Source organism: Vulpes vulpes, chromosome 2, assembly GCF_048418805.1.
Source record: "Vulpes vulpes isolate BD-2025 chromosome 2, VulVul3, whole genome shotgun sequence".
Lineage (NCBI taxonomy): Eukaryota > Metazoa > Chordata > Mammalia > Carnivora > Canidae > Vulpes > Vulpes vulpes.
The window spans coordinates 17,687,952-17,697,475 of record NC_132781.1 but is presented as its reverse complement, the minus strand read 5'-3'; the positions used below and the strand labels follow the sequence as shown (position 1 = coordinate 17,697,475).

General features: G+C 43.4%; 1 pseudogene; it reads right to left on the bottom strand.

Annotated features, from left to right (window-relative positions):
• Positions 1–1,045: 1,045 nt before the first annotated feature.
• On the bottom strand, positions 1,046–1,724 carry LOC112912518 (large ribosomal subunit protein eL18-like; annotated as a pseudogene).
• Positions 1,725–9,524: the final 7,800 nt, after the last annotated feature.

Genomic DNA, 9,524 nt, shown 5'->3' with positions numbered 1-9,524 from the left:
CTTCCTTCCGGATGCCCGAAGCTGACTTTCCTCTCAAGTCCCATAGGCTCTAGCCAACTCTAGCCTCAAACCCCTGCCAGCCATGTCTCCTGTTATGGCACTCTGCAGCAGGGCAAAGTTTTCACGGTTCACCTGGAGAACCAAAGTGATGGAAATGGGTGTCTGGGTCCCTGTGGGGGCCTGGCTAGAGTAAGGTTCTAGGACTGTCAAGGTCCTCATCTGGCTCTACCATGGGATAGGTATTGTGAGGAATAAATGAAATAATCCAAATAAAGCAGCTGGCCCAGTGCCCCCACAGGAGAATCAGATTCAATGATGGCAATAATATAGCAGGTGTACTGACTTAGAATAATATCTATAATATATTCTTAAGTAGAAAAAAAAAACAAGTTGCAGAACAGTATAAATAGCTGTGCTGTCTCAAACAGTGGCCATAAGCCACAGGTGCCCATTTCAGTTTAAATACCTTTACGTTAAAGTGAAAATTCAGTTCCTTCCATCAAAATAGCTACATTTGAAGTACTCAGGAGCCACATGCGGCTTGTAGTTACCATAGTGGACAGCATAGATCACCCCTGGCCTGGCTTATGGTGAGAGCCTCCTGACTGGTCTCTCTCCCTGAGGTTCTTCAACATATGAGCCAGGATGCCCCCCCCCCCCCTTAAAGGAAGTCAGACCATGTCCCTCTGCCCCGAACCCTGCAATGGCTGCCATCTTCCTCAGAGCAAAAGCTAATGGCCCTTCTGTGGCCTGAGAGGCCCTCTGTCACTTCGCCCTCATCTCCTCAGTTTCCTGGGCATGTGCCCAGCACAGGTGCTTTGCATTTATTCCCCTGCTTGAGACACACAGGTCGCCCCATGCCTTCTTCCCTCCCTTCCTTCACATCTCCTCACATGTCACCTTATTTATGAGGGCCCCCTTGGCCATCCCATACAAAACAGTACACTCCCCATCTTGGCACTCCCCAGTTTACTCTTCTCCAGGGCAATGATTATCACCAGCCCATACGGTACCTTTCCCTGTTAATTTTCTTATTTCCTGTCTCTCTTTCTCTCTCTTTTTTTTTTTTAGCATTCAAAATCTTTTTAATAACAAGGCAGGATCTGGGGTTAGTTTTTGTAGCCTTGGCTGGCCCTGCGGCCTCTGGCACGCTCGAACTTCCGGCCCTTGGATCTCACGTAGGATTTGGTGTGGCTGTGTGGGGTTCCTGGGGCCTTGCCAAAGTGTCTGTAAACCTCTCGGCCCTTGCGTGGACCAGAGAGTAAGACGGTGCCACAACCCTTAGGGGAGTCCAGGGCCAACTGATCGAAGGTGAGGATCTTGCCTCCAGCTTTGAGGATGCGGCTCCGGGCTCGGCGACTCACGTGCAGTGCACACACCTTCAGCTTGGGCACCTCCCGGACACGCACGTCATCCGTTATGGTTCCTACATCCACAGCTGTTTTGTTTTCCCGGCCAGGCAGTTTCATCTTCCGGATCATCCGGGAAAGGGACAGAGGTGGCCGGTTGGTGCGACTCATGAACAAACTCTTCAGCACAACCTGGTTAAAGGTAGAGTTGGTTCGTCTGGCCAGAAACCTGTATAGCTTGACCAACAGTCTCAGGTAGATGTCCTGGCTCTTGGGCTCCTTGTGCTGAAACTTTCAGTCCTTGTTGTGGCAGATGTCGACTCCCATGATGGCGCCTCCTGCTCAGCCAGGTCCGGAAAGAGAGAACCTTATTTCCTGTCTCTTGCACTAGGACAGAAGTCTATGAAGACAGAGACTTTATTTCAATTCCTGCATGTCCCCAACACCTAGAGCAGCCTGGCATATCAAAGACAACTATCTGCTGAATGAGCATGTGTAGAAATGCTCCGTTTCATAGGGGGTCTGCCTATGACAGGGGATCCGAAAGACACGTAGTTTTCTCTCTCCCAGCCTGGACTAGCCTTGGAGATTTCAAAGAATTGTATAGGGTCTTCCTACCCTTCAGGGAACCTGACAGCCTAGGGGTGAAGCATATTCTGCCAAATATTTAAACCAATTAATAACCAATCTGAAGAAATACTTTGATAATAATACACTTATACTTGGTGACTTCAATCTAGTGCTTTCTACCCTCGATAGGTCTTCTAAGCACAACATCTCCAAAAAAACGAGAGCTTTAAAAGATACACTGGACCAGATGGATTTCACAGATATCTACAGAACTTTATCCAAACTCAACTGAATACAAACTTTATCCAAACTTTATCCAAACTCAACTGAATACACATTCTTCTCAAGTGCACATGGAACTCTCTCCAGAATAGATCACATACTGGGTCACAAATCGGGTCTGAACCGATACCAAAAGATCGGGATAGTCCCCTGTATATTCTCAGACCATAATGCCTTGAAATTAGAACTAAATCACAACAAGAAATTTGGAAGGACCACAAACACGTGGAGGTTAAGGACCATCCTGCTAAAAGATGAAAAGGTCAACCAGGAAATTAAGGAAGAATTAAAAAGATTCATGGAAACGAATGAGAATGAAGATACAACCGTTCAAAATCTTTGGGATGCAGCAAAAGCAGTCCTGAGGGGAAAATACATCGCAATACAAGCAACCATTCAAAAACTGGAAAGAACTCAAATACAAAAGCTCACCTTACACATAAAGGAGCTAGAGAAAAAGCAGCTAATGGACCCCACGCCCAGCAGAAGAAGAGAGTTAATTAAAATTCAAGCAGAACTAAATGAAATTGAGACCAAAAGAACTGTGGAACAGATCAACAGAACCAGGAGTTGGTTCTTTGAAAGAATTAATAAGATAGATAAACCATTAGCCAAGCTTATTAAAAAGAAGAGAGAGAGAACTCAAATTAATAAAATCATGAATGAGAAAGGAGAGATCACTACCAACACCAAGGAAATACAAACGACTTTAAAAACATATTATGAACAGCTCTACACCAATAAATTAGGCAATCTAGAAGAAATGGACGCATTCCTGGAAAGCCACAAACTACCAAAACTGGAGCAGGAAGAAATAGAAAACCTGAACAGGCCAATAACCAGGGAGGAAATTGAAACAGTCATCAAAAACCTCCCAAGACACAAGAGTCCAGGGCCAGATGGCTTCCCAGGGGAATTCTATCAAACGTTTAAAGAAGAAATCATACCTATTCTACTAAAGCTGTTTGGAAAGATAGAAAGAGATGAAGTACTTCCAAATTCGTTGGGTGAGGCCAGCATCACCTTAATTCCGAAACCAGACAAAGACCCCACAAAAAAGGAGAATTACAGACCAATATCCCTGATGAACATGGATGCAAAAATTCTCAACAAGATACTAGCCAATAGGATCCAACAACACATTAAGAAAATTATTCACCATGACCAAGTAGGATTCATCCCCGGGACACAAGGCTGGTTCAACACTTGTAAAACAATGTGATTCATCATATCAGCAAGAGAAAAACCAAGAACCATATGATCCTCTCATTAGATGCAGAGAAGCATTTGACAAAATACAGCATCCATTCCTGATCAAAACACTTCAGAGTGTTGGGATAGAGGAAACTTTCCTCGACATCTTAAAAGCCATCTAAGAAAAGCCCACAGCAAATATCATTCTCAATGGGGAAGCACTGGGAGCCTTCCCCCTAAGATCAGGAACAAGACAGGGATGTCCACTCTCACCACTGCTATTCAACTCAGTACTAGAAGTCCTAGCCTCAGACAACAAAAAGACAAAAAAGGCATTCAAATTGGCAAAGAAGAAGTCAAACTCTCCCTCTTCGCCGATGACATGATACTCTACATAGAAAACCCAAAAGCCTCCACCCCAAGATTGCTAGAACTCATACAGCAATTTGGCAGCATGGGAGGATACAAAATCAATGCCCAAAAATCAATGGCATTTCTATACACTAACAATGAGACTGAAGAAAGAGAAATTAACGAGTCAATCCCATTTACAATTGCACCCAAAAGCATAAGACACCTAGGAATAAACCTAACCAAAGAGGTAAAGGATCTATACCCTAAAAACTATAGAACACTTCTGAAAGAAATTGAGGAAGACACAAAGAGATGGAAAAAGATTCCATGCTCATGGATTGGCAGAATTAATATTGTGAAAATGTCAATGTTGCCCAGGGCAATTTACACGTTTAATGCAATCCCTATCAAAATACCATGGACTTTCTTCAGAGAGTTGGAACAAATTATTTTAAGATTTATGTAGAATCAGAAAATACCCCGAATAGCCAGGGGAATTTTATTTTATTTTATTTTATTTTATTTTATTTTATTTTATTTTATTTTATTTTATTTTATTTTATTTTATTTTATTTTATTTTATTTGCCAGGGGAATTTTAAAAAAGAAAACCATAGCTGGGGGCAGCACAATGCCAGATTTCAGGTTGTACTACAAAGCTGTGGTCATCAAGACAATGTGGTACTGGCACAAAAACAGACACATAGATCAATGGAACAGAATAGAGAACCCAGAGGTAGACCCTGAACTTTATGGTCAACTAATATTTGATAAAGGAGGAAAGACTATCCATTGGAAGAAAGACAGTCTCTTTGATAAATGGTGCTGGGAAAATTGGACATCCACATGCAGAAGAATGAAACTAGAATACTCACTTGCACCATACACAAAGATAAACTCAAAATGGATGAAAGTTCTAAATGTGAGACAAGATTCCATCAAAATCCTAGAGGAGAACACAGGCAACACCCTTTTTGAACTCGGCCACAGTAACTTCTTGCAAGATACATCCACAAAGGCAAAAGAAACAAAAGCAAAAATGAACTATTGGGACTTCATCAAGATAAGAAGCTTTTGCACAGCAAAGGATACAGTCAACAAAACTAAAAGACAACTTACAGAATGGGAGAAGATATTTGCAAATGACGTATCAGATAAAGGGCTAGTTTCCAAAATCTATAAAGGACTTATTAAACTCAACAGCAAAGAAACAAACAATCCAATCATGAAATGGGCAAAAGACATGAAGAGAAATCTCACAGAGGAAGACATGGACATGGCCAACATGCACATGAGAAAATGCTCTGCATCACTTGCCATCAGGGAAATACAAATCAAAACCACAATGAGATACCACCTCACACCAGTGAGAATGGGGAACATTAACAAGGCAGGAAACCACAAATGTTGGAGAGGATGCGGAGAAAAGGGAACCCTCTTACACTGTTGGTGGGACTGTGAACTGGTGCAGCCACTCTGGAAAACTGTGTGGAGGTTCCTCAAAGAGTTAAAAATAGACCTGCCCTACGACCCAGCAATTGCACTGTTGGGGATTTACCCCGAAGATTCAGATGCAATGAAACGCCGGGACACCTGCACCCCAATGTTTCTGGCAGCAATGTCCACAATAGCCAAACTGTGGAAGGAGCCTCGGTGTCCATCGAAAGATGAATGGATAAAGAAGATGTGGTTTATGTATACAATGGAATATGACTCAGCCATTAGAAATGACAAATACCCACCATTTGCTTCGACGTGGATGGATCTGGAGGGTATTATGCTCAGTGAAGTAAGTCAATCGGAGAAGGACAAACAGTGTATGTTCTCATTCATTTGGGGAATATAAATAATAGTGAAAGGGAATATAAAGGAAGGGAGAAGAAATGTGTGGGAAATATCAGAAAGGGAGACAGAACATAAAGACTCCTAACTCTGGGCAACGAACTAGGGGTGGTGGAAGGGGAGGAGGTCGGGGGGTGGGGGGCAATGGGTGACGGGCACTGAGGGGGACACTTGACGGGATGAGCACTGGGTGTTATTCTGTATGTTGGTAGATTGAACACCAATAAAAATTAATTTATTTAAAAAAATTAAAAAAAGAAAGATAATACTTGACATCATTACTCATTAAAGAAATGCAAATCAAAACCATGATGAGATACTAGTTCTCACCCCCCCTAGGATAGCTATAATAACAATTTTTTTAAAAACCTTAAGATCTTTTGGTAAGAATGTAGAATACACTGCTGGTGGGAATATAAAATGGGGCAGCTGCTTTGGAAAACAGTTTGGCAGTTCCTCAAAAGGTTAAATATAGAGTTACCATGTGACCCAGAAATTCTACTGTTAGGTATGCATCCAAGACAATTAAAAATATATATCAACACAAAAACTTGTACATGAATGTTCACTGCAATATTATTCGTAATGGCCAAAAAATGGGGAAAAAAAACAAATGTTTACCAACCGATGAAAGACAAAACAGAATGTGTCATGTTCATACAAAGGGATCTACAGTGAACTATTGGTCATTTAGGTACAGACCAGCCTACAACAGGGATGAATCCTGAAAACAATATGTTAGTTGGAAGAAGCCAGTCACAAAAGATTACATATAACATGATTCCATTTATGTGAAATGTCCTGAACTGCAAATCTATTGACAAACATCAGTGGTTGCAGGGAATAAGAGGAGTGAGGCTGGGGGAGGAGAGGCAGATGGGAAGTCACTGCTAATGGCAAGGGATTTCTTTTATGGCGGATGGAATGTTTTCAAATTCAACTGTAGTGATAGCTGTACAACTTTGCAAATATATGAAAAAAAGCTGAATTATACACTTTAGTTAGGTGAATTGTAGGGTATTAGTTATAGCTCAAAAAAGCTGTTAAGAAAAGGGTGTGTGTGTGTGTGTGTGTCTCCTCATCTATTTCATGGCCTTGGCCCCATCCTGAGTTACAGGATCTGGAAGCTACAGGCCAGATGAGAGACACGCATGAATGGAGCCGAAAAAGCAAGACTATAACCCAACAGGAACCCCAGACAGAGCTGGGGTAAACTCGGGGCTTTGTGTGTCTATGTGGATACAACTCCCATCTGGGCTGTTCATGACACAAGAACAAATATGCAATGGCAAAAGAGTTTGGGTCCACAGCTTTGAGGATTGTTCTTAAGCTTCTGACCCATGGGTCTGCTTAGAAGATTCCCAGGGTTAGTTTCCCTTGGATTATCAACAAAGTAGACTGGCTTATTCTAGAACAGCACTGCCTAACAGAAATAGAATTCCAGTCACGTGTGTCATTTTAAATGTTCTACTAGCCACATTTTTAAAATGTAAAAAGAAACTAGTGAAATTAATTTTGATAATATATCAAATATATCACAAATATTCTTATTGTAATATGTATGCAATAAAAAAATTATTGAGGTATTTCACTTTCTTTATACTAAACCTTCAAAATCCAGTGTTTATTTTACACAGCTTATCTCAGTTTGCACTAGCCACATTTTAGGTGCTCATTCAGTAGCCACGTGCAGCTAGTGGCTGCCATATTGGACAGTGCAGTTCTAAATCTGGTTTATGTTGCAAGATGAGTATTCTCAAAGCCTGGTATTTTAGAAAATATGAAGAATAACAAGCGCTAAGGAGGAAGGCTTAGTGAGGTGAAGCGCCTGGCCTGAGGCCTTAACACTGATAAGCGGCAGTGGTTAAGAGCAGAGTCTATCATCAGATGAGAATTATCTTCTCCACAGGATTGATGCGAGATGACAAGAGACCCTCATGGGAAGGGACTGGCACAGTGTCGGGCTCACATCCACCATGAGAGATATGAGGGGCTATTGGAGAGGAGGTAGAGATCATTCAGGGTAACTAGGGTAACTAGCTGGAGGCACCATGCACCAGGGTAACTAGCTGGAGACACCGTGTACCAGCTCTGAGATATCTCCCCAAGATCGCCTCCCTGAAAAACTTGTACCACTCACTGGACTGGTGGGTGAGGACACTCCAAGGCTCCACATAGATCCATCATCTTCCAGAGGCTCCTGCTGGCCATTCCCCTGGCACACTGCTCTGGCCACCTCTCTCACACTTCTGGGAGACTGCTGGTCCGAAGCACTTCTTGAAGGGACAGCTTGGGCAGGGCCCAACTGCTGCAAGCCGAGGGTGTCAGGTGCCTGCACAGGCGGCTCCTGCTTGTGGTACCCATCTTGGATCTCAGGGGATGCCTGGGCCAGAAGGGGCTCTGCGGGTACATCAAACGGGATGCTGGTTTCCAGGCTGGGGAGGGACAGTGAGGCTTGTCCTGTGGGAATCTCCACTTCTCCGATTAGTCTGTTGGTTGGCACAGAGTTTACCCGGGCTTTGGTGAATTCTGACAACACCCTGGAAGTTTTTAAACAAAGAAACCTGTGTGACAGGTTGTCTGTGAGAATGCCCAAGGCTACTAAGGCAGTGGTTATGAATGGAAAACTCTTGTTATGTGATTTTAAAACCAAAACAAACAACACTCTCATCATTCATTGCTCCCTTGCTTCCACACAGCCCTCCTCTGACACTCCTCATGAAGCTTCTCCCCAGCTGGGACTTAGGCAGAGTGGATGGTCAAGTGATCCAAGGTCCCAGGATCTCCAGTGACAAAGCGCACAAAGCTGTGGAAAGGACTGAAGTGAACGGAAACTACCCACTGCTTTTGCTTTCTGAACAGGGTACTGCGGGCCTGGAGAGCTTGCTCGGCCAAGCAAATGGCTGTGTAGGCAACCATTTCCTCATGCTATTGTAGCAGAGCCCCAGGGAATAGTGCCTGAGAGCCGGGCTCCCCAACAGCACAAACAGCTGAGCCCCAAGAACCCACTCCCCAGGACGTGGACTTAGGTGAAGTGAGAACCCACTCTGTTCCTGGAACATTCAGTGGACAGCAGGGTGGGGGTGAGTGCAAGGGCTGGTGTACCTCAAACCCAGACTGCATGTAGAGTCAGAGAAGCCTGCTGTTCTAGGAACTGCTACTGGAGATCGGTGTACACAAGGTACACGAGTGTGTACACAAGCATACGTGGGGTGTGCACCTGCTAACTCCTCCAATGGGACTGGCTCTTCCTGTCCCTCAGTGGTGCTTCGGGGCTATAGGGAGCCTTCTGTACACATACACACACATACTCACACCCACTTGAAAACATACTTCTGGGCCTTCTAAAAGGCCCACCGGCTGCTCCCCCTCCTCCTGAGGCTTCTGAGAATACAAGTTCTGTTTCTGAAGTAAACCCATTTGCTGTTTCCTCCTCTGCTTATGAACCCAGTCGAGTATGTCATACGCAAATGAAGATTTAAAGCTATCTGGTACCCAAGAGATTGCACATATCTGCCCTAATGGCTTAGACTAGGTCAGAAGATATGCCAAACTCCCTTTAATGTCACCTTATGGAAATGGGGATTTTATAACTCAAGTTTTTACCTTAATGTCTTCTGACTGAGCTCTGCTCTTATCTACAACATCACAACCCTAAACAACATTTCAAGACATGCTAGCTAGTCAAGTATTGGTGACCAACCTGTGCATTTAGGGGCAACTGATTTTTCAACCCAAGGCATTTCAGTGGAGGAAGAATAGTCTTTTCAACAAATGGTGCTGGGATAAGTGAATAGTCTCATGGTAAAGAAAGAAGTTGGATTCCTATCTCACAGCATGTAAAAAATGAACTCAAATGCTTTAAACGCCTAAGGTTAAGAGCTAAAGACATAAAACTCTTAGAAGGAAACACGTATAGATTTGGATCAGGTGA